General features: G+C 55.8%; 1 long non-coding RNA gene across 2 annotated transcripts in view; it reads left to right on the plus strand.

The window, feature by feature from the left end:
- LOC102162292 (uncharacterized) overlaps positions 1-16,487 on the plus strand; it is a 73,638-nt gene extending 57,151 nt beyond the window's left edge. The window contains exons 4-8 of one of the 2 annotated variants that reach the window (XR_014820813.1): positions 260-4,960; positions 5,140-5,362; positions 5,481-5,635; positions 6,459-6,715; positions 15,950-16,487. This is a non-coding gene — a long non-coding RNA (uncharacterized LOC102162292). Of the gene's footprint in view, positions 1-259; positions 4,961-5,139; positions 5,363-5,480; positions 5,636-6,458; positions 6,716-15,949 lie in introns of those variants that run through there. The other variant, XR_014820815.1, reaches the window with a different exon arrangement.
- Positions 16,488-22,285: the final 5,798 nt, after the last annotated feature.

Genomic DNA, 22,285 nt, shown 5'->3' on the forward strand with positions numbered 1-22,285 from the left:
GAGCATTAGTTACCTATTACTGTGTAACGAATTACCCCAAACCTTAGTGGCTTAACATAACAAATATTTATGATCTCACACCACTTCTGAGGGTCGGGAATCTGAGAGCTGCTGAGCGGAGGGGTGCTGGCCCGGGGAGGACCACGCGTGCGGTTGTGGTCCAGCCGTCAGCCGAGGCTGCAGTCATCTACAGCTGCTTCTAGGTCACACGGCTGTTGGCTGGAGGCCTCAGTTCCTCACCACGTGACCCTCTCCATAGGGCGGCTCGAGTGTCCTCACCCCCAAGTGGCCGACCTCCCCCAGCACGAGTGGCTCAAGAAGAGGAGGAGGAGAAAGTCCCAAGCTTTTATGACTTGGTCTTGCAAGTGACGCGTCCTGACCTCTGTCGCATTCTGTGCAGCAGCAGCCCCCCACTCAGTTCAGGCCTCGATCAAGAAGAGGGAAATTGAACCCCGCCTCTCGAAGGGAGTGGAACCCCAGAATCTGAGGGTGTATTTTTTAATCCGCCACACCGGGCATAATGTCAGGTGCTTAAAACACAGCATCTCACTCAATCCTCATCACGCCGATCAGTCCCATTTTACAGACGAAGGAACCGCAGCTCGGAGAGGTTTCCAGATGAGCTCGTGTTCACACGGCTGGTTTCCCGCAGCGCTGGGATTTGGGGTCAGGGAGTGGAGACCAGTGCTGCCCAACTTTCTCCAGTGATGGGATGGTTCGAAGTCTGTCCTGTCCAAGAGCCACTAGCCACGTGGCTGCGGAGCACTTGGAATGCAGCCAGGGTCAGTGTCCTATCAGCCAGTGGCCACTGGGAGCACATCTGCAGCAGCACAGGTTGGGTGTGTTACTTGCTGCCGAGAGAGACCATGCTCCCTGGGGACCCACGGGGCTGTTAGGAAGATGCAGTTGTGGGACGCAGTCTTTGGTTGGGGGGGTTTGGGGGAAGGTCTAAGAGGTCACGACCTCATGCTCGTAGCGACTCGGGGGAGAGTCATCTTGCAAAGGCTCCGACGGGTTCCATGATTTGCCTCTGACCTGGGCGACCATTCTCACGGGGGAGACGAGACAGGACCCTGCCCTTGAGCTGCTGACAGCCACTCCGTCCGGGGAACGCTCTTTGGACAACAGAAATTCCTCAGAGGCAGGTGTAGGTGTGGCCTGCCCTGGTGCCTGCTGCGTCCCAATTGCTGGCACTATTCCAGGCCCTCCCAGGAAGGGACACAGTGTGGCTGGAAGATGCTGGCAGCAGCCTTGGCTCCGAGGGCTGGTTTGGGGCTCTGGAGGCTGCGTTCCCAAATCTGAATCCTCATGATACTTCTGTGCCACGGGCTCACATGAATGGCACATGCCACCACCTATGCCCGCACCATCAAGGGGCCTCGGTATTTGACATGAGTCCCCCCTTCCCCCCTGAAGCCTTCAGAGCAACCCACTCAGTATTTCCAAACCAGTTACAGGCTCCGAGTCTTGCCAAGAGTGTTGACACTTGGGTTTTCCGGCAGGGACTGCCCTCAGCACCAACCTGAGGAGGTGGTAATTTAGCAAAGACAGAAAGCACATAAGTTTTGAGCTCAGGGGGAAGCTGGAGGCAATTGCAAATATCCCCTGAGCAGAGTCAGATTCTCTGGTTTAAAGAGGCCGTGGGCTCCCTGCCGTAATCCGACTTTAGGGCCCCTTTATTAAATTGAAGAGGACGGGGGGTGAGATTGGCGATGTCACCTGTTTGTGGGGCTTCTTCCTCCCAGGAACCTCCCAGAGCCTCCGTTTAATTGAAAGGAAGGCGGGCGGGTCTCTCACCTGGGCTGCTGTGTCCCAGGAGCTGTGGGAGATGCGTGGCTCTGGGATGACTCAGGGGTCGGCGTGGCCAGAGGAGTGGATTGCCAGGAGCCACCTGTTCCTTCCAGGGCCCTGGCTACCCAGTTGACCCTCAGTCCTGGTCTGGTTTCTGGGCATGACCACGACTCCTCTGCTGGAGCCTCCCTGGGCTGCCCAAGGTGGGCAAGACCTAACTGGAGCTAAATTCCCTCATCTTCCTCTGTGTCCACCAGCAGCTGGCAGCACTGCCCATCACAGCCCCAACCTCGCTGCTCCAAAACCCTAAGCCCAGAGACCCCTTCCTCATGGGGACTAAAGATGGTTGGGGGAGGCAGGTCTCTGTGGCCTCACCTCTCTCCTCTGTCTCACCCCATGGGGGTCTCTGCAGGGGGCTAGGGCTGTAACTTAGCCTTAGAGCCCCTGTTCACATCAGTTTGGGTAAAAAGAGAAGCCTGCTCACCGGTCAGGACTGTTGAGGTCCCTGCTCTGGTACTTAGACAAGCAGATGCACTCACTGGCCTTTCCTGGCTCCAGCTCATCTCTGATAGGCCCTGCTCTGTTGCTTCCATGCAGAAGAACCTGATGGGCAGGTTATGCCCCAGGGTCAGGGGGGTGAGGCAGTGTGCAGGTAAATGCCCAACAACAGGCTCTCCAGAAACACACAAGCCCTGGTGGTGGTGGTGCCTGCCAATTTCCGTGGTGTAAATACTCCCACTGAGGCCAATTTCAAACTGCCAGCGGGATGTCCCTAAACATGGAATCAGAAAGAGATGTACAGATTTGGCTGTTGCGGGTCTGAACGTGCAGGCTCGAGGACACTGGTGCAGGAAAGGGATATACCTTCTCCAGGCACGCCCTCCTCCGGGGCACAAGGGGCCTTTGTTCCACCCCCTGGTGCCTTCAGGGGCAAAGCAGTCCCGGGTCTGTCCGTCAGGGAGGCCTGAGCAGGGGTGGCAGGGTAGGGGTGAGCTCAGGATGGGAACAGAGCCAGCACGGCCCGGGGGGTCCCGAGCATTACCCGTCCCCTGCCCAGAACCCCTGTCCAAAGAAAGAGCGACACTCCAAGAAGTGTCTCTAAAATGAAAGGGGCGGGGAGCTGGGGCTTGTCCCACCTGCGGATCAATAAGGCCTAATGAGAAAGTAGATTTCAAAGCGCCAGCGGATGCCCAGCTCATCCCCGCTGAGGCAATTAGCCAGAAAGCCCCTCTGATGGGGGATCTGATTTCTTTGCTTATTCCTGAATCCTCCGGCTTTAAGGAACCTCAAAGCACAGGAGGCCAAGGAGAAGGAAAATAAATCCTGTCTCTTTCAATAAAACACAAAGGCCCTGCCTCTTTTGACAGGAGCCGTGCTTGCGTTTCCCAGACAGCAGATGAGGTCTGGGGAGGCTGGGGTCGCTGGGGGTGGGGGCCCAGCGTCACCTCCCAGACATGGTCTCAGCGGGAACAAGGACCCTTGATAAGCACCCTTGCCACGCTGAGCGATCCGACCTGGAAGATGCCATCATGTATTTTTAATCTGCCTCCTCCTCGCTGAATAATGAAAGAGGAAAATCATAAGGTTTGACTGGCATTTACAAGGAGGCCCTGAAGGAGGCTCGACCCGCAGAAGAAAATGAGCTCGAGGGCTCATCACCGTTAAACTCCTGGTCCTTCCTCCCGCCTCCTCCCTGAGAGGTTCTTTGTGCCTCCAGGCAGCGGGCCCACCTTTCCCAGCACAGCCCCGCACAGCCCCGCACAGCCTAAGGGGCTCCAGGAAAGGGTGCATTTCTCTTGGAGAGAGAAAAAGCCCCGGGTTCTGACCAGAACCAGCTGGTGGAAGAGAGACGGGATACAGGGAACTGGATGGAGGGCGGGGAGGGGGACCCCAGCCCTTTGCCCATTTCTGTGGTGTAAATATTCGCACGGCCCTCGTGACAACTGAACGTGGAGGTGGGTGTGTAGAATCGGCTCTCGCGAGACCTCATCTTGGGGTGGGAGGCGGGGATGATGAGCAAGTTCCCCAAAGAGGGAGAGGGAGGGCGGAGGAAGGGGAGGGGCTTGGTGGCCCAGGGGCCGGAGCTGAGCGGAGCGAGGGGGTCTTTCGGGGGGGCCCGCAGAGATGGCTGCGTGGGGACCGGGAGCCCCTGGACTAGTAATTTGCCTTTGGGAGCTGCCGGTTGCCTGTCTTCACGCTGGAGTGAAGAGTCATGGCCCACTTAGTTCACAAAGCTGGTGCGAGGTCAGGCTGAAGTCGTGTGTCTTGGCCACACGGCAGAGTTGCCCCCTGCAAGGGCAGCATAAGAACAAGCTGAAAGGAGGGCTGATTGCTCACCTTTCCCGACCACACGGTAACATAAAGAGAGAACGATTTTTTTACCCGCTCACGTGGAACACTAATAAAATACTAAAGAGCATTTTTGTGCAAAGCCTACAAGCGAGAAAGGAAGGCCGCATTGGAGCCAGAACGTCATGCCTCGAAACAAGACCTGGCGACGGTCAGGCAAAGTGCAGGCAGAGGCCTTGAAGGGGAATCTCCTTCCAGGGACCTGGGCTTGCAGATGTCATCCCAACGGACCATTTCTCGTGGCCACATTCACCCCTGACCTTGGCCGCTCTTCCGGAGACTTGAAAAAATACACCCAGACCTGTCACCCTGTCAGCTGCCGGCTGAGAGCGACAGGGGGGAGGGCAGGGGAGGCTCGGGCTGGGCCCATGGTCATTTCCAGGCCCCAACCTCCCTGTCCATCTTCTTCAAATCACCCCCTTCCCCAACCCAGGAGCTTCCCTGGGTCCTGGTGGTCCCCTGCAGCCCAGAAACCACCTTCACAGGTACCGTCCAGGGAAGAGCCAAGCCCGGCCCGCCTGGGAGGAGATCCCTCCGGGCAGGAGTGTGTAGGGACCAAACTCTTGGTAGGTTTCGTGTGAAAGGAGGAAGAAGGCAGATGCTTCTAAGAGAGTAGAACGTACCTCCATCGCGGCGAGAAGGTGCTGCTGCTGGAGTGTTTACTCCAGGCCCAAAGGTTTCCCACCAACCACAAGGTCACCGTCATCGGTTGAAAATGACCTTCCTAAATGATAAATCACCCCAACCTTTGCGTGCTGTTTTGGGAGTGGTGCCTCTGGCCATGCATCACCGCCCCGCGCTTGGTCCCATCCACGCTCTGGTGGGTACATTGTGCAGAAGCCCCCTGCACCCCACCCCATGCAGAATGGCCCAGACTCATAACATTTGCTTTCTCATGTATTCTTCCTTCCTTCCTTCCTTCCTTCCTTCCTTCCTTCCTTCCTTCCTTCCTCTCTTTCCCTCTTTCTTTTCTTTTCTTTTGGCTGTGCCCATGGCAAGTTCCAGAACCAGGGATCAAACCTCCACCACGGCGATAACAACGCTCCATCCCCAACCTGTCATGTCGCCAGGGAGCTCCGTGTTTTCAGCTCCCTCCTCCGTCTCATCTGCCCTCTGCTGGCACCAGGATGGATGCGTCTGCCCTCTCTCCTGGCTCTTCCCTCCCCCGTGATGACTGCGCTGTGGGTTGTGAAACCCAACCATTTGTACTCAAACGGAGCAGGTAGGTTGTGAGTAGATCGCGAGTGAGACCCAAGTTTCTGGCTGGTAAGGATGAGACTGTATGATACTGATCCGGGCTCTTCTGGGACATCCGCTGCCCCTTTCCTGTTTCTTGGCAGGAAGCAAGAGGTGAGCATCTGGAGATGAGTCTTATCATCTGGGAAGAAGGTTCGGAGAAGGATGTTTGGGAGTCCCGAGGAGAACAGGAGCCAACAGTAACAGTCGCTGATACCTTCAGTTCACTGCGCATTTACTTCTGTCTGCTGGGTGCCTAGTAGGTCTGCAGGAGATCGTGGGATCCCTTCTGTGCAGTAAAGGGCCGTCGAGAGCTCGTGCCTCCAACCGCCTCCCCTACAGGCTCTTACATTCTGGCCCTTTCCCCACCTGGCCTCGTCATCCCAGCCGGACACCTAGGGGCAGCCCCAGAGTCTCCTGGAACTGCTCAAACGAGCCCATCCTAAGCCCTCCCGTCCCTTCCCTCGGGAACCCCAATACAGGCTCTTATGTTTCTCCTGGCTGCCTCTGGTGCTTCCCCCGCGTGGCCCTGCATAGCCTGGCCTGCCCCCTCCTCTTGGGAACCACGAATCACAAGCTGTCTTTTCAATGGCAGTTTTCTCCTAAGCACTGGCTTTGCTCAGCCTTAACTTTTCCATTAATATTTAAGAGCACTCGGGGTTCAGTTTGGGGAATGCGGGCAGTGGTCAGGGAGCTAGGTGTTTCTGCACAAGTCAGGGACTTAACTAACGACAAATTTTGCTGATGAGCAGAGGCTGCCCTGGAGCCTCCTGGGCAGACCCTTCTCAGAGCCGGTTTGGGAGAGTCGGGAGAGGAATTTTTTCCTGGGACCTGGTCCCCAGAGTCCCCTGGGAAGGCCAGGGGATGGGCTGGCCTCTGCAGAGGAGAGCCTGTGGTCAGGGAAGGCAGCAGCCCATCTGGGTCAAAGGCCGCTGACATCACAGGCTAAATGGATGTCCGGGGAGACCTCACGACAACTGAGTTACAAGAGGCTTCCCAGAAGCTGTGCGACCTCGTGGAAAAATCAATGCACCTCTTGTTTTTGTCTCCTGAAATATTTCATCGGTGTGATCCTTCCCTAGGTGACAACATACTTTATGACAACGCGCGCAGCAGGCTGCTGGGGCCCCTGGTGGCTTCAGACGGAGCCTGGCAGCCTTTCCTGTCCTGATTGATGAGCCTCACCTGCACGAGGCTGGAGGGCGATGCTTCCTCCCTGCCCCCTGGGGAGCCCGGGAGGAGGGCAGACGCCAAGAACACCATCCCTTTCTGGAGAAGGTCCCTGGCGGCGGTGGCAGCGAGAAGGCTGGAATCCCAGGGTGTCCAAGCTGATGTCAGGGTACCTGAGCCTGTCCAGGCCGGGAGGGAGTCCCCTGCCCCTCGCCCAGCAGAGGGGCTGGAGGCCCGAGGCCACCGGCTCATTAGGGAGAGGGCAGAAACCAGTGTTTGAGACATTTTTCTTGTTCAGTATTTGTTTTCTGCTCCTCCACCAGCTTTGCAAAAAAAAAAAAAAAAAAAAAAACGGTCCCTTCCTCCCTCTCTGTCTCCTTCCTCCCTTCCCGCCCCCCTCCCATCCTCCCACCCCCCTCCCTTTTCACACACAGCAGGTAGTTCCTGGTGTTTATTTACTCTGCAGACAGCCACCAGGGGCCTTTTGGGGGGGGGGGGGGGGGGGGGGGAAGCATGCGGAGGAGCAGTGGGGGCAGAGGCAGAAGGCAGGAGGCCTGGAGGCTCCCTCTCTCTCCACCCTCCCATCTCCTGCGGTTCTGTGTCCGTGGTCCCCCCCACCCCACCCCACCCCGTCTCCTGGTGGCACCTGCCCATCAGAGCAGACCCTCTGGGATCAAGTCAAGGCCCTTCCAGAAAGGGTCACCTGCAGGGTGGGGTCAGGCCAAGGTCAGATGGCTTCTGCTTTCCATCCTCCCCCTGCAGCCTGTTTCTCACCTCCCTGACTTTAGGGACAGGGGCCACAGGGCCCAGGACCCTCTGTCCTGGCTATGAGAGGATGGGGAGCCCTAGGAGCCCAGTTTCCTCTTTGGCAGCTTCCAACTAGCTGCCACGGTGGCGGTCAGTCCCTTCTGTTTGCCTGTCTGTTCCACGGGGTCTGCTGAGCTGCAGCCGGGGTCCAGTCCGGCCACCCACTGGTTGGCAGATCTAGGGTTTTCCACGTGGTCCCTAGACCACCCGCCTCAGGAGAACCTTGCGGGAGGGTTAGGCATGCAGATTCTCAGGCCCAGCTTCCGATCTCTGGGCTGGGGTAGTGGGGGCTTGGGGCCTGGGAATCTGCATGCCCACCAACCCCCTCAGGTGGGCTCTGCAGGTGCTGAAGACCCAGGATGGAGGCAGCAGAGGTGCAGGCAAGTAGAATGCCTCTGAGGACCCTCTGGGGTCGGACATGCAAATCCCTGAGCCCAGGCACTGAGCTTGGCTGAGGTTCTGGGGGTGGGATGCAGATGCTGCCCAACGAGGGGGTGGGGCCGGGCCTTGCCAGCTGCTTCCTCTCCACTCCGTCAGGGCTGGCACGTGCCAGGACACTGGCTCCTGATCTTGGCAAAGGGAAATGAAGTTGCTGCCCCTGAGCTGAATGAGAAGGGAGGGTGGGCCGGGTGGTGGGAGCTGGCAAGCGGAGTGGCTGCAGTTGCCAAGTGTCCAGCGCATCCACGTGCCAGGTCCTGGGTTGGGGGGAGGGAGCTGGGGGAATGAGAACGCTCCTTGAGCTGAGCCAGCTGTTTGGCAGCCAGCTGCCCCTCCCCCTGCCTGCACCTGTCAACTCAGCAGACAGACCATCTCTCCTGGAGGAGGGGACCCAGGCTCCCTGCTAGAAGCTCCTGGCACATAAGACTGGCCAGCCGAGCTGACCCGTCCACTATGGATACCTCTGGTTTAATAGCTTGGCTTTTTAAACTGAAATGAGCCGCAGTGAGACACAATGTAAGATTCAATTCTTCTTTGCTCTAGCCACATTGCAAGGGCTGGATAGCCACAGGGGGTTGGGGCTACCCTGCTGGACTGTGAAGATATGGGACTTTTCCATCATTGCAGAATATTCTGTTGGCCAGTCTTCAGCAACTGGCCCCGCACTTCCAAAAAAAAAAAAATGATCTTATGGCTGCAAAGATTATCCTAGCAATTGTTTTCACTGCAGCCAAAATCCATGCACGTTATTCTCATGGAAGCGCAGGAAAAGAACAGAACACATACAGCTTGCAGGGCGATTGCCGATCATGGAGGCATCGTTACTGAGCCCCCGCTGTGTCACCAGGTGCTGTCTGGAGCCCTGGGGGCTGCTGAGCTGAGACCCACCCCCACTCTCTCGGATGGAGGACCAGGGGGTCAGGTCCACCTCACTGCTGTGGGGTAGGTGCCATCTGGAGGGAAATGCAGAAAGTTCTGGCGCTCGGGGTTGTCTGGCCAAACGGGGGTGCAGAGGCTTCTGGATTTTTGTGAGATGTTTCCAGGCGCTGGTAGGTCCCTGAGACAGTCGTCAGGAAGGTCGTATGGGGCTGTGCGGTGGCTTGTGCTGCAGAAAGACCTACCTTGAACTTCCAGTTTAAATTTTTCTCTCCCGCCTTAACCTCTCCAGCAGGTTGTCATTCTCTTGGGCACCCCAGCCACGTAGTAACGACCCCCATCTGCACCTCCAGCCCAGGCTCTCTCCCTGAGCACTGGACCTGAATCACACGGTGGTGCTGGGGCCATTGTCCCTCGGCTGTGTCACCAGCACCTCAAGCCTGATGTGTCCCAAACGGAATGGACCTGGGTCTCTTTCCAGGTTCTGTGTCTCAGACTCTCCTCCCTGCTGCTGGCTAGCGGTTTTGGGAGATTCAACTCCTTGTCCCTTTTACCAGCAGCTGTCCCTAAGGTCCCCCCAGAGCCCCAGCCCTGCACTGGGTCACCCATCCCCCTTCTGCTTGGACCCAGTGTCTGTGGTGATGGCCTCTGGGGATCCTGTGAGCCCTTTGAGGGCAGGATGCTGTGTTCTTTTCACATATTTCCTGGATTATTCTGTACTTATCACAGAACAGAAGTTTAATATGTGATCCTTAAATAAGTGGTTCCCCCAAAATAGTGATTGACAGATCATGCTTGGCCAACAGGTGACCCAATGGCATAGGAATGATGAAAACGCACCTGAGAACATTCTTGCAATTAACTCGCTAAACCAGGGGTTGGACACCTCTTTCTTAAAGGGGCAAATGGTTAATGTTGGAGGATCTGCGAGCAATAGAGCCTCTGCTGGAAGCTTCACCTTTGCTTTGGGAGCACGAAAGCAGGCACGGACCACGCACAAATGGACGGGCACGCCGTGTTCCCACAACTATTTACAAAAGCAGGCAGAGGGCTGGCTTCGGCCTGCGGGATTTTGCCTTCCCTGCCTGAGACTAAGCCAGGGGAGGCTTGAGGAAGCAGCAGGAAGGCTTTCATCAGGTGGGGCCTGTCCTTCGTGACATCTGGCCCCAATAGAAACACTGTGCGTGTGTGTGTGTGTGTGTGTGTGTGCACGCGCGCGCGCATATGTGTGTTTGTGCGAACACACACTTATGCTCAAAAAAGGTGCTTAACCTCCCGTGCATCTCATTTCTGCCTCTGTTAAGGGGACGAGCAGTGCGGCTTTATTCCACTCCTCAAGCAATGCTTGTTTTCGTCTCTCGTTCTCATCTGGCACGTTGCCCCCCTCCCCCACGCCACCACACTCTCCCCACGCACGTTCCCGGGTGCCAGCGGCAGAGGCTGAAGCCTGCAGCGTAGATCCCGTAGCTGGTGGTGCTGTGGGAATCAGCGAGGCAGGATCTGGGAAGATGTGGGGCCTTCGCAATAGGGGATGGGGTTCCAGGGTCCCGCGGCAAGATGTGCAGGCCCCCTCTGCCTGCCCCCTCAGGCCTGAGCCTCAGCTTCTTCCTCTTGAACCAAGGAGGGTTCCCCCAGTCCTGCCTCCAGCCTCACCAGGACTCGGGGTCGGTGGCTACGAACGCATTTTATAAACAGCTCAGGGCTGGACACATGTAAGGAATTAGAGGATTATTTTTCCGGATTCTGGACTAAGACATGAAGTCATGCTTTGGGTTTTTGTTTTTGTTTTGCAGAAAAGAGGCTGGAAAGGGTGGAAGGAAGCAGGTGAGATCAGAGACAAAATGACAAAGGAGAAAAGAAAAGACTTCAGCCTGAGACTTTTATCATAAGACAGAGCCGCTTTTAGAAGGTTCTGGTTGCCCTCGGTGGATGCTCCCATTCCCTCCCGCCTCCTCCATGTCCCTCCTTCTTCTCATTGTTCTGGAGCCAGAGGCACTGCTCCCTGCAGGATGCTGCCTCCCTGGCTTGGGAAGGGGGACCAGGCCCCTGGGTGAGAGGCACGAGGGAGCTTGAGTGATGGAGAGGGCTGCCAGCCTGTGCCAGGCAAGCAGTGGAATCACCTTGTGTGTTTTTTAAAAGTCGACCCCCCCTTCGCGGGCTCCCCCACGGCCCCCAGAGCCCCTCTATTATCCTTAGGCCATTTGGTAGTTGTTGCTATGGAGACCACAAGCAAAATGGCATGCAAATCAGCACAAGCAATAACAGCGGGAAAGGGCAGGGAGAAGGCGGCAGAGGGGGAGGGCCGGGAAATGCTTCCACCTGCACCACGGAAGATACGCCTCAGGGAGGGATCCAGGCTCAGGTCAAGGAGGCTTCATTCTAGATGCCGGTGGGAGAAGGAGGATTCTGAGGATACGAAAACCTCTCGCAGGTGGCCGGTCAGCCTGGGAAAATGCAAAGAGGGGCTGGTTCCCAGCCGGCGCCCGGCACCCCCAGCCTCAAGCATTAACAGGGGCTGGGAGGGGGTGTAGGGCATGCAGATGGGAGCCGACCTCGGGGGAGGCACCCACACTGGCCAGGCCCTCTTGGCCAAGAGACTCCTGGCTTCTGGCCACTTCGGGATGAGCCAGGAGAGATGGGCCGTCCAAACCCAGGTCTAAACCAGGCTTGGCTGGGCCCCTCTGCTTCCTCCCCTGCGAAACAGCCTGTGCTCTGCTTCCCCAGTGGCATCTGGCTGTGCAAAGACACAATCCAACAGCTCAATCTTCAAGAGGAAAACCCGCAGCCCCCAAGAACAGAAATATGTGAGCCTGGGGCTTCTCGATGGAAATAAAGACTGACTCCGTGGAACGGAGGTTTGGGGGGCTTTCCCCCTCTTCTGAGAGGTTTCCCAATCCAGGCTGATCAAAGCCACAGCAAATGCACTCCGACTGGCTGCATGAGAGCAGGGCCCCAGGACGCGGGCTTGGAAGCCACAGAGAGAGAAGGCAGAGTCTGGTGATTCCTGTCCCGTCAGGCCGTGGGAAAAGCATTCATGTTCTTGGGGACATTTGTGAAGTGGAGAGTAGCTCCCCGTGTGGCACCGGAGCTCCAGCCCAAGCTGCCAAGGCTCCCAAATAGAACACACGGTCTACAGAAGCTGGGCGGGGAAGGGTTGGCCCCGGCCACACTGCCAGCTCGGCACGCTCGCCGTGCGCGCTGCCCACCCGCGTCTTGCATCCCAACCGCTTCTGCTTTCTGGCCCCCTGCCCTCATGCCCCTCGTCACATGCTTGCCAGATGGATGCGGGGTTCCTGCCGCTGGCTCCCCTCCATCGCAGTGTGGTGCCCCCGGCGGTGTGGTGCCCAGATGCCCACCTCCCTCTACAGAAGACCAGGGCCCAGCTTTGCGTCTCCTGCCCTGGACGGTCAGAGTGTAGACGTGTCCTAAGCTCAGCCAGACAGTCTCCTGGCACTGTGACCCCTGAACTGGGGGCTTGGCAGGCCCTAGGCAAAGTCCTCCTTGGTGCTGATGAGGGCGAGGGCTCCTGTGCCAGCACCCCTGCCTCTGCCAGCATCCCCTCCTCCCAGAGCCTTCCCATAAATCTCCCTGGCTCTGGTTGGCCTGGCCCGGGAGCGTCCTGCGTCTGAAGCCAAGGACGCTTCCATTTCCTCGCCTCAGCCGTGAGCTTCCCAGGATGGGAGGCCAGTGGCAGCAGCACCCGTGCCCCCTCCGTTGGCCTGGCACTGTATGCCCTGAAGGGGGCGGGGCCCATGCCTAGTCCCCACTTCAAGGCAAGAAACAGGCCTCCCGGGGCCACATGGCAGCTGCCAATCCAGAGCCACCCCCAGGCTTAGGACAACAGCTTTCCTGACGCTCTGAGGCTCCGGAGAGGGAGTTTCTCACCCCTTCAAGTCTCCTGATTAGAAAGGCAGCCCCCAAGTCCCCCTGCCACATGTCATTGGGTGTTTTCACCTGGCCCTGAACCTCCCCCAGGACTGGCCCTCCTGGGCTCTGGGTCCCTGTCCCCTAGGGTATCGCTCCCAGGCTGCTGGCAGCATCTGGGCTGCTGCAAAGTGAAGTCTGGGCAGGCCCCTCCCACCACCTACGGGCACCTGCAGGCACCCAGGGGAGCTGAGGAGCAGCTGGGGAGGGTCGGGCTGGGCTGCAGGAAGGCAGTGAGACCAACACCGTGCTCTCAAGATGAGAAGGCCCAGGGGTGACAGGGAAGGCAGACAGCTTTGGAGGGGTTCCTCCCTCTGCTAAAAAATGCCCGAGAGTGCACCCCACCGTGCTCTCGGGCTTCTCAAGGCAGTGATGGGCTGGGCCCCTCCCTCTTGCAAAGTTCAGCCCCCCTGGTGTTCCCCCCTCTCGCCAGCTGCCTCTTGCAGGAACTCCCCGTCTGCCCTCCTGTCGCATCCATCTCAGCTGTGCTTCTCCGTGCTTCTCTCTCTGCCATTGTCTTTCTGCAAATGCGCATGTCCGCATGGCCATCCACCTTGAAGAACCCTTGCCCGACCCCGTACCTCACCCACAATCCTCTTTTTGTCCCAAGCTAATAAAACCGAGGACACGTGCGCTGGGTGCGCCAGATCACACCCGTAAGCCAAGCGAAGGCCCATCTCACACCCTGGAGTCACACACCTTCTGGGCCCAGGGCGGCCAATGTGCAGGAGAGGCCAGGAGGGGCAGGGCCAGGCGAGAGGCGAGGGTGACCTTGACCTTGAGGGGGCTACAGGAAGCCTTGGGTACCTGGCCGTTTGGCCAGGCCCACTGGCGAGGACCATAACTGGAAGGACAAAGAGCTGTGTGTGTGGTGGGGCGGGGACCGTCCTTTCAGTGTCACGGTTGCCCTGCAACCCTGGCTCAGGTGTGTTGAATGCTGCCGTGGATCTCGCAGGTTTGTGTGGGTTGCTGGGGACGGCCACTGAGTTTGATGGGATCCCTTCCTCTGAGACCCTTGGGTGTTGAGTCTCTGGCTGGGGTTTGCCATAATGATGTGACAGAGGCAAGAGAGGGAGGAATGGCCACAAACACATTTGGTGCCAAGACTGACGGCTCCGGGACAGATACCGGAGCTGCAAAGCTGAGCCGGCGCTGTGCCAGCAACTGCGGAGTCTCCTCGTTGATAAAGACGGGGGGCAGGGGTTCTCGGGGGACAGATGTGTACTTTTCCAGAGGGAAAAAGCCTCACCTGGCTCAGCCTCTGCACGGTTCTCGGGGGATGGGAGCACAAAGCCGCCTTCTGCCCAGGGTACTGGTTACCTGGCAAGGGACCCACAGCTTGGACCGTGTGTGCCAAAAGCAGCAAAAGCAGTGGCGCCTGACAAGTCAAAACAGTGCTGTGTCTGAATGAAATCACCCCGGCTAGCCGCTGACGGGCCCTCGTCAGGGATGGAGCGGGGCAGTTTTGACACTTACAAAAGCTAAGCGGCACATCAGACCCAGGAAATGCTGCCCAGTGACAATGTCAGGACCCAGGGTGGTAGGCCCCGTCTCACAGCACTGATGGCCTTTGCTGTGTTCTCTTTCTTTCTTTCTTTCTTTGGCCTTGCCCATGGCATGTGCAAGTTCCAAGGCCAGGGATGGAACTTGCGCCACAGCAGCGACCTGAGCCACAGCAGTGACAACGCTGGATCCTTAACCTGCTGAGCCACTAGGGAACTCTTCCCATCTTATTTCTTGCATGAAAGGCAGAGACTGGGATTCCAGCCCCTTGAGCCTGTTTCTCACAGCCACCACTGGGAGGCACTGCATTTTTGCCCAAGAGAGAAGGAAGCGGAGACCAAGCAGGGGTCATCGGACACCGAGCTGTTACCTGGTGGGGGGACAGGAATGCAGGTCTGCTTAGGACAGAGGCTCTGAGTCTTCCTCTCTTTCCTCGCCTCCTCGCTAGTGCTACTCTTCCTTCACGACCAGGTGATGAGAAGAGGGACCTCCGATTTTGTGCAATTGGTATTTTTAGGGCTTTTTTTTTTTAATCATCGAGGACACGGTGTGTCATTGGGCTTCATTGTAACTCACACGTGCTCAGCACCGGACCCCGCACACTGCCGTGAGTCTCAGACGTGTGACCGGCTCCCCGCCTGCCGCAGCGCCTGGTGTGGCCAAGTGTATGCGTTATCATCAGGCTACCTGGCGGGGTGACACCGTTCACTAAGGGAGCTTTGGCTTCAGTGCAGAATGATGCAGTCTTGCCTTGACGTCATTCTTCCTCTAATGATCTTAGTGAATTTACACTTTTATGTGAAGGTTAGGGGTTATTTGCACAGATTATCTCTCAGAATCCCCACGAAGCCTCTGTGAGGTACGCAGGGCAGATGTTGGCCTCTGGTTTACAGATGAGGAGGGAACGGAGCTGGTAGGAGGCTCCACGGTGAGTGAGTGGGGCTGCAGGATGGGCCTCAAACCCAGGACTGGCTGTTCTGCTTCTGAGCCAAGGTTCCCGACTGTTATTGTCCTGCCCCATCCCCCACGTGGGCTCCATATTTTGAAATATGTTGCCAACCACACTGAATGGATTCAGGAAGTAGAAATGTGTTTCCCCATTTTTATTAATCAGAGACATGTGTACCTGCCACTTACAGCCCTTGCTCCGCATCCAGCCCCCAGGCAGAAGCCAAGACTTGAGAGCTTGGACGGGCAGCCAGGGAGGTCTGCCTCTGCTCCCTGCACCCACTGAGTGCCAGGCACTGGTCAGAGGGGCTTGAGGTGTGTTAGGGAGCCAAAGAAAGGTCCCTCATTTGTGTTACTGCTAGGGAGAGGCAGACAGAAATACGACAGGAAATATGACAAACGTGCATTTTGTGCACCATGTGTTAAAAGATGACAGATAATCTAGAGGCATATTGAACAAAGTCGGGGGGATTGGGGGTGGGAGGGGACGAGTTTAAAATAAAGGTTCAGGAGTTCCCGTCGTGGCGCAGTGGTTAACGAATCCGACTAGGAACCATGAGGTTGCGGGTTCGGTCCCTGCCCTTGCTCAGTGGGTTAAGGATCCGGCCTCGCCGTGAGCTGTGATGTAGGTTGCAGACACGGCTCGGATCCCACGTTGCTGTGGCTCTGGCGTAGGCCGGTGGCTACAGCTCCGATTGGACCCCTAGCCTGGGAACCTCCATATGCCGCAGGAGCGGCCCCAAAAATAGCAAAAAGACAAAATAAATAAATAAATAAATAAATAAAAAAGACTGCATTACTTTAAAAAAAATAAAATAAAATAAAGGTTCAGGACAGACCTGCTAAGACTCTGATTTTCAATTTGCATTTTAAAATATTGAAAATAACTCAGATTTCCTTGTTTCAGGGAACCCCAAGTTTGTAACCCCTGGACTAATACACCGCTCAGCCTGGAAGCAGACACAGCACCAAGTGAGACGGTGTCTCTGAGCCCTGGACCAGGTGCCGGGGTGGGACGGAAGCACAGTGCATGGGCACCCACCTTGTTCAGGCGTCTCTCAGGGAGGGATGCTGCAGTTACCCAGGCACAACAACACACACTCTGAGCTGGGCTGAGCATTCACCGGAATGGCCCGAAGCGGCAAAGCCACAGATGAAAACCAGGATGGATAATAGATTGCATCCTCTATGAAACCAAAAGCTCTGATTCTTAGAAAAGATCAATAAAATTGATTAACGTAGAGCCAGACTGCTAAGAACAAAATAAGAGAAGCACAGATTCGCGATATCAAGACTGTCACAGGGGCGTCCCTACCGACTTGACAGACCTTAAAAAGGACACTTTAATAACTTGAGTGATATATGCCAGTTCCCTAAAAGAGACAAACCACCAAATCTTGTTCAAAAGGAATAGATTCATATAAAGATCTCCATATCTGCTAAAAGGAAATATTTGATAAAGTTCAGTACCCATTTATGGGAAAAAAAAAAAAAAAAACCAACCTCACAGAGAGGTAGGTGTAGCAGGAACTTTCTCAGCTTGAAGGAGCATCAACAAAAATGTGCAGATAGCATCATACTTAAGATCAAGGCAAAAATAGCCACTTGCATCATTTTCAATATTTACTGGAAGTCATAGTGCTATAAAGCAAGAGAAAGAAAGAAATGCTCTATAGATTAAAAAGGAAAAATGGGGAGTTCCCGTCGTGGCACAGAAGGTTGAGGATTCAGCCTTGTCTCTGTGGCAGCCTGGTGTGGTGGGTTAAGGATCCGGCTGCAGTGTAGTTTTCAGCTTCAGCTCGGATTCGATCCCTGGCCTGGGAATTCCATATGCCATGGGTGTGACCATTAAAGAAAGAAAAAGAAAGACAGAAAAAAAAAAAAAAAAAAAAAGGAAACTAAAAAATAAATGACATATTACCCATGAAGAAAATCCTAGAAATTCACCCAAAAATCTACTAGAACAAAGAAGTGAACTAAGCAAGGTCACATCAGACAATGTGAATATATAAAAATGAGATCTGTTTCTACACACTTGCACCGCAACTATTAGATATTAAAATTAAGAAACAGTATCATTTCCAAAAGCTTTCAAAGGCAAAATACTTAAAATAAGTTTAACAAAACATGAAAAGTCCTACATATTGAAAATGATAAGACTTTGCCAAGAGAAATTTAAAAACCCTAAGTAGGGAGTTCCCGTCGTGGCGCAGTGGTTAATGAATCCGACTAGGAACCATGAGGTTGCGGGTTCGGTCCCTGCCCTTGCTCAGTGGGTTAAGGATCCGGCGTTGCCGTGAGCTGTGGTGTAGGTTGCAGACGCGGCTCGGATCCCACGTTGCTGTGGCTCTGGCGTAGGCCTGTGGCTACAGCTCCGATTCGACCCCTAGCCTGGGAACCTCCATATGCCGCGGGAGCGGCCCAAAGAAATAGCAAAAAAAGATAAAAAAAATAAATAAATAAAAATAATAAAAACCCTAAGTAGATGGAGGGATACATCATGGTCATGAATCAGAAGGTTCAATATAATAAAACTCTCCATTTCTCCGTAAATTGATCTACAGATTCGATGCCATCCCACTGAAACTCCCACAAGCTTTAAAAAAAAAAAAGTAAAACGCAGATTCTAAAATGTATATGGAAATGATAAATAGCTTAGAATAGCAACACATTTTTGAAACACAAAGTCGGTACACTTACACTACCCAGTTTCAAGACATATTCTAAAGCTACGCTAATGAAGATAATTTCCAGTAATTCAGCAGGAGGAAGGATAATCTTTGCAGCAATTGATGTTGAACAATTAAATATTCCCGTGGAAAGATAAAAGCCTTCATCCTGAAACACCATACAGCAAACCATGGATCATAGACATAAATATTACCGTTACGCTAGAAAATATCCGGAAGAAAATATACAGGGTAAAAGGTTAGGGAAAGATGAAACTCACACACACACACACACACACACACACACACACACACACACGCACATGCGTGCGCGCGTGCACACACACACACACAAACCAGAAATCATTAAAAAGCTAACAGATTTGGTTTTCTCAGATGAAAAGCTTTTTCTGGAGTTGCCATTGTGGCTCAGTGATAACGAACCCAACTAGCATCCATGAGGATGTGGGTTCGATCCCTGGCCTCGCTCAGTGGGTTAAGGATCCCGCATTGCTGTGGCTGTGGTGTAGGCCGGCAGCTGTACCTCTGATTTGACCCCTAGCCTGGGAACCTCCATATGCTGCGGGTGCGGCCCTAAAAAGACAAAATAAATAAATAAAATAAATACATAAGAGCTTTTGCTCTTCAAAAGACAAGGCTAAAATAAAAAAAAATGAAAAGACAGTTCACAGATTGAAAGAAAATGGTTTTGTATGTATATCTGATAAAGGACACATATCCAGAATAAACAACTCACTAATAAGATCATTTGGTTTTTTAGTTTTATTTACTTACTCATTTATTTGTTTTTAGGGGTATTTTTAAAAATTGAAGTACAGTTGAGTTACCATGTTGTGTTCATTTCAGGCACAATTTGATTTTTTTAAATGGAAGAATGACCTGGACAGATGCTTTGCCAGGTTATAACCGTGTGGCCTTAAGCACCTGAAGCCAGGCTCACGTGGGTCAGTCACTAGGGCTTCCCCAGGACGGGGCCTTTGTCACGGCTGCCCCAGAGCTGACTTTCTCCCCTTGCCCGGTCCTGCAGCCTTCACTCCTCAGGGATGCTAGTTCTCAGGCTGCTCCCTGCAACGACCAAAGCTCTGTCCCATGAACCCAAACTGGGATGAGGGAATTTCCTCGGCGCCTTGCCGGTGACTGAGAAGCTGTCTCGGGCCCCCCGGGAGAGCTCTCTTCTGCTTTTTTTAAAAGCAGGATGATTTTCTCCCCAAATATAAATCCTCGCCCCACACCAGTCCTGGCGATGCCTGCAGGCTCCTCAGCTCCCAGTTTAAAGCCGGGATGGATGACATTGACCAATAGTCCCAGCCCGCTCCTCGGAGGAGAGACCCAGAGCCCACAGCGGTGGGCAGCACGGGCCCCACAGGAACCCGGGCTGGGAGGGGTCTCCATCTTTCCACCATAAAGGACCCAGCTGGGCGGACCCCTCCGCTTTGGAAAATGTGGATGTGTTTTTATTAGCTGTGCATGTTTACCCCAGAGAAATCATGAGACACCTGGGTGGCCCTGCCTGACGTCCTTCACTGTCCCCAGGGTAAACTCCGGGCAGCCTGTACGGCGACCCCCTTCCTGCCTGCTCCCCAGGCATCCCCCCCCCCCGCAGCCCCCCAGGTCTGCTCCTTCTGGAAATGCTGGGGGACTGCTGGCTTCCCCGTGTGTGTGCCTGTGTCCCTCCTGCCTTCTCGTCCTGGAAGGCAGGTACCGTGTCTGGGACTCGCCCAGGTGCCCTGGTGCCCAGGGCAGGGCTGGACGGCCACCAGAGCCCATGCCCTCAGACAGTGGCTGCGTCCAAAGCAAGCACACCCGCAGCTCGTTTAGCTTGTGCAGAAAGATCAAAGGTAATTTCTGGTTTTTAAAAATATATTATTATAATATATATGCTGTCGTGGGCTGAATTATCTACCCCTGAATTCATACACGGACCTCCTAACCCCTGTTCCTCAGCTTATATTTGGAAAGAGTGCCTTTAAAAAGATGACAAAGTTGAAATGAGGTCATTAGGATGGGCCTTGATCCAACAGGACTGGTGTCCTTAAAGAAAAGGAGATCAGGACACAGACACACAGAGGGGCGACCACGTGAGGACACGGGGAGGAGCCGACACCTGCAATCCAAGGAGGGGCCTCCGAGGACACCAACGCTGCCCACGCCGAGCTCCCAGGCTTCTGGTCTCCAGGCCTGTGTGACCACAGGTTCCGGGTCTATGGCGCTCTGTCGCCGTGACCGCAGGACCCTGAGACAGATGCCCACGTACAGGAGATAGATTCCTGTCTCTGCCTTTGCAAACCCCAGGGTCTCAGGGCAAACCCTTGTGCAGCACCTGCTTCCTGGCACTGGCCACTTAAATGGGGGTCCAGAGCCCCCCAGGGAGCCCAAGGTTAAGCCTCCGTCCCTCTCAGCATGGCGCTCTCCCGGGGTCGGAGGGCACTCAGGCAGGCAGGTCAGTCTGGCACAGCCAAGAAAATCACCCCAAACCCAGAAGGAATGGGCTTGGAAATGCCCACCATTTGGAGTCCACCGTCAGACACCCCCGCTTCCCTAAAGCCTCCTGAGAGGGAACAGCAGAGCTGGAAGCCTAGCCCCCTTCCTCCAAAGCCAACCTCTTCCTCCCTCCCCTTCCCCGCAAAGTGGGTCTGGGCCCAGCCCCCTCCTCCCACCTCCTCCCACCAGCCCTCCGTAGAGCTCTGGGTGCGGGGTCATCAAAGGCAGCCCCCCGCCCCCCGCCAAGCCCTGCGGGGCGCCCGTCCTGGGCACCCGGCCAGGGGACCCGGCGCACTGGGCACAGGTGAGAGCCTGCTGCCGGGTTATTTACAGAGCCCAGGAAGGTGGAAGCAGCGACTGAGCAAAAGTTGCATTAATGGAGCAGGAGGCAGCAGCAGCCTGCAGAGATGAGGTTTTCACTGGAGGCACAGTGTCTGTCAGCTCCGAGGAGCCTCTCCTGGCCGCAGCCAGGAGAAGAGGGGCGCGAGGAGGTGCGGGGTATGAGGGGGGAGACCCAGGGCCACAGCTGCTGGAAAGAGAGGCCGGCCGCGGGGGGGTGGGGTGGGGGGCGGAGCTTCAGGGAGACGGGGGGCGGGGAGAGCGGAGGAAGGGGCGGAGCTTCAGGGAGACGGGGGCGGTGCTGCAGGGAGGCGGGGAGAGCGGAGGAAGGGGCGGAGGAGAAGCTGGCAGCTTCTTCAGGAGCCTCTGGAACACTCTGCCGCCCGGAGACCTCCCGCCCAAGCGGTTCCTCCCGAAGGAAGCCCCGGCAAGGGGCCAGGACGGCAGCTGAGCCATCTCCCTCTCCTCCCCCGGTGTCCTAAGAGCCGTATGGCCCCGGGAGGGTCCCCTGCATCTGGGGAGGTCCCTAGGGAGGTCATGGCTGGGCCAGGACTCCCACTGGCCTGGGCAGAACTGGCACCGCCCGCCGGGCAAGGAGGGCCTCCCGAGTTCCCTGGGCCAGGCTCTACTCCTCTCCCAGGCGCTGCCAGGCCCCCTGGTCCCCCTGCAAGCATTCACTTTCACCCTCGGACTTCACCACGCCCAGCCGGTGCCCACTCTGTGCTGCTGGAGGGGGCTGGATCCTAGGAGTGGGCTCTGGAGAGATAGCACCCGCCCGTCCACCTGCCCCCGGGCTTCCTTCTGGCAAAATCTCATACTCAGCCTCCGCAGGTCCCGCCTACGGGCCCGGATTTGGGGGGCACTGAGGTAGGTCCGCGCGGCAATGATGATTTTATGCTCCCCTCTCAGCCTCTTCCACAAACCCCTTCCCAGCTTGCAGCTGCTCTGGTACCGGTCCCTTTGTCCCTCGCTATGTCCCACCCCTCCCCAAGCCTCTGGGGACAAGCAACCCGAATCCAGCTGAAGGTCACTGGACTTGTGCATCATGGAAGGCAGGAACAATGGAGATTTCAAAACAGGGACAAAAGTAACTCCACAAGGAGTTCCCTGGTGGCCTGGTGGGTTAAGGATCTGGCATTGTGACTGCTGTGGCATGGGTTCTATCCCAGGCCTGTGAATTTCTGCATGCTGTGGGAGCACCAAAAAAAAAGCCCTCAGTAACTCCGCCCATCTCCCATCCCCGTCCCTCGACCCCTTGCCACGCATACACAGGCAAACACACACACATGTGCACACACGTGACCACGCACACACATCCATGCACACGTACACACAGGCATGCACTCACGCCCCACAAAAATTAAAAAGCACAAAGCCAGCCAGCCCTTTGACAATCTGTTGCTCAATGTGTGTGTCCCCACCCTCAGCCACCAGGGCTCATGGGCTCCTGCCAACAGAAGTGCCTGTGGTTTGGACGATGCCTGGTCTCTGGATCTGAATTCTTCCTTCTGAGTCCCTCTGCAGGGAGGAGACCAGCAGGCCCGTGGACAGTGTTTGCTCAGTCAGAATACACATACTTGGAGCCCGCTGCTGGTCAAGTCTTGTGACAGGCCTGGGGACCCCAGGTAACAGGCCCTGCCCTCTACCTAGGACATGCCAGGGACAGGTCCAGGGCCCTCGCGGTGGACCCTGCCTTGGGAAGGCCATGTGCTCGCCTGGGCCCCTGGCACCTG

This window comes from Sus scrofa, chromosome 12 (assembly GCF_054392235.1).
Source record: "Sus scrofa isolate SSC_HxYL_T2T_F1_AM1 chromosome 12, Sscrofa_HxYL_maternal_Yorkshire_Landrace_v2.0, whole genome shotgun sequence".
NCBI lineage: Eukaryota > Metazoa > Chordata > Mammalia > Artiodactyla > Suidae > Sus > Sus scrofa.